This window comes from Calonectris borealis, unplaced genomic scaffold (genome assembly GCF_964195595.1).
Source record: "Calonectris borealis unplaced genomic scaffold, bCalBor7.hap1.2 HAP1_SCAFFOLD_182, whole genome shotgun sequence".
NCBI classification, from domain to species: domain Eukaryota; kingdom Metazoa; phylum Chordata; class Aves; order Procellariiformes; family Procellariidae; genus Calonectris; species Calonectris borealis.
Window position 1 is genome coordinate 80001 of NW_027441567.1, and position 2500 is coordinate 82500.

Below are 2500 nucleotides of genomic sequence, written 5' to 3' on the forward strand. Positions count from 1 at the left end.
GTCAAGCGACGCTCAGACAGGCGTAGCCCCGGGAGGAACCCGGGGCCGCAAGTGCGTTCGAAGTGTCGATGATCAATGTGTCCTGCAATTCACATTAATTCTCGCAGCTAGCTGCGTTCTTCATCGACGCACGAGCCGAGTGATCCACCGCTAAGAGTTGTCTGCCTTTCGGCACCGCCCCGCGCGCGCGGGGGGGCCGGGACCGCTCGCCAGCAGCGGCCCCTCTCGGAGGACGGCCCACCGCCCGCCCGCCCGCCGGCCCGCCCCCCCCGCCCGCGCGGAGGGGGCCGCGGCGCGGCGCCACGGGCCGCGGCGGAGAGGCCTCGCCTCGCCTGACCGTACGAGCACACCCAGCGGAAGGGAAAAAGGGAACGGGAAAAAACCCCGAACGGCAAGGGCGGGGAGCCCGCGCTCCCGACTCGACCCACAGCGGGCAGACGCCCCTTGCGCGTTTCGGAGGCGGCCCAGGCGCCCGGGCTCGGCCCGGCCTCCGCACGGAGGCGGCGACGCGCCCGGCCGCGCCGCCCGCCCGCCTCGCTCGGGACAACGGATGCTGCTGCCGGGCGGCAGCAGCGGGGCGCCCCGCCGGACCCCCGCGCGCGCGCGCCTCCGCCCACAACCTGCGCCGCGCTACGACAGCCGGCTCCCCTTCCCGCGGCTCGCCCCGCCGGCGCCTCCGCGGCTCCGCCGCCGGCCGCGCCGGAGGCGGCGACCGCCGGAGCCCGAGCCGGCGACGCGGCACGCCGCCCGCGGCCCGCCGGACGGCGCCCGCCGCCGCGCCGGCGCGGCCGCCCGCCCGGAACCGCCGCCGCCGCCGCCCCCCGCCTCGGCCCCCTTCCGCGGGCACGCGCCAGGCGACGAGGCGGACGGCGCTAAGGCGGGGGCGGCGCCCGCTCTCCCCGTTTCCACGCGGAGACCGGGAGTGGGACGCCCCCGCCCGCGCGCCCGCCCGCCCGGCGCGGCCGGGAAGGGCGGCGGGGAAGCGACGGGCGGGGCCCGGGCCGGGACAGCCGCGGCCGGCGGCGGGCGCCCTCCGGCCGGCCGACACGCCGAGCGGCGCCGCCGCCGCTCGGCCGGGGTGCCGCCCTCGCCGGCGGCCGGCGGCGCGGGACCGCCGAGCGCTCGCCGGGGGGCGAGGGGGAGGGAGCGGAGCGCAGCGCGCCGCAGCGCTGCGACGGGGCGGGGCGCGGCGGCCCGGCGGCCGCCGGGCGAGCCCCCGCCGCGGGGGCTCGCCGCCCCCTCGGCGGAGAGCCCGCGCTCCCGCCGGGGGGGGTCCACCCGTTTCGAGGCAGGCGGGCCGGCCGCGGCCGACCGCGCCGCGGTCTCCTCCGCCGAGACCGGACCGCGGAGAGGGGGGGGCAGCGGGACCCCTCCCCGGCACGGCTGCCCGCGCGACGGGCACGGGCGGCGCCCAGCCAGGGGCTCTGCGGGAGCGACTCCCGCCCCTGGAGGCGCCACCGCCCGGCCGCCCCGCGGGTCGCATCGAGCCGCCCGCGTCTTTAAACCGCCGCCCGGCTCCGCGGCCTTCGACCCCCGGCGCTCGCCGAGGGAGGGCCGCCGAGGCGCGGACGCTAGGTACCTGGCCCTGGGGTGAGGGAAACGACCTGCAGGCCCCGCGGGGGTGCCTCCCCCGCTGCCGCCCTCGGGGGAGCGTCCGCCCGCGGGGGCGCGCCCGACGTCCGCCGCCACCGCCTCGTCCTCCTGCCCGGGGCCCGGGGTTTCCCTCAGTAGCCCGGCGCTGCGCCCGGGAGGAGAGCCGTGGCTCGGGCCGCCCGCCGGCGCGGGACGCGACCCGGCAAGGGCCTCGCCCGCCCAAGGCGGCGTCGGCGGCGGAGCCCCCCGCCCCGAGCTCCCCCCCCCGCACCGCGGGGGTGGGGGAGGGGAGAGGCGGGGGGGCGCCGCCGAAGGCGCCGCCCGGCGCCGCGCGCCACGCCCGGAACGCCCGGAGGCCTCGCCCTGCGCGGCCGGCCGGCCGGGCGGGCCGCTCCGCAGCGGCCCGCCCCGGTGCGGGGAGGGTCGGGGGAGCCGCCCCCCCCGACCCCGAAGGCCCTCTTGCGCTCTCGCACGCTCGCGCCTGCCGCCCCGTCGTCGCCGCTCGCCGCTCCCTCCCGGCTGCCCGCGCGGGCTCGGCCGGCGGGGGCTCGTCGCACCCCGCGCCGGCAGCCCCCGCTTCTCGCGCGCTGCCGCCCGCGCTCCGAGACCGGGGGGGGCGCCCTCTTCGCCCCGGGGGCCGCGTCCCCCGCCCCTCCCCGGCGGCGGCGGCAGCGGGCCGCCGTCGGGTCAGGCGGGGCGGGGGACGGGGGCCGGTCCCCGGAGGCGGACGCCGGCCGGTGGCGGGCGCCAGCGGAGGCGACAAGCGGGGGAAGCGGCGGGGACGCGGCGGTCCCCGCCGACCGGGCGACGCGCGCGCGCGCGTCGGAGAGAAGCGGCCGAGGCGGCGGCGGCGCGGGCGGGCCGCCGGCCGGCGAGCGAGAGGAGAGCGCCTCCGGGAGGGGCCGTG

General features: G+C 83.3%; 1 non-coding gene across 1 annotated transcript; it reads right to left on the minus strand.

Moving 5' to 3' along the window:
* Positions 1–6: 6 nt before the first annotated feature.
* On the minus strand, positions 7–159 carry LOC142077244 (5.8S ribosomal RNA). Its single transcript, XR_012671654.1, has one exon. It is a non-coding gene; the product is annotated as a 5.8S ribosomal RNA (ribosomal RNA).
* Positions 160–2500: the final 2341 nt, after the last annotated feature.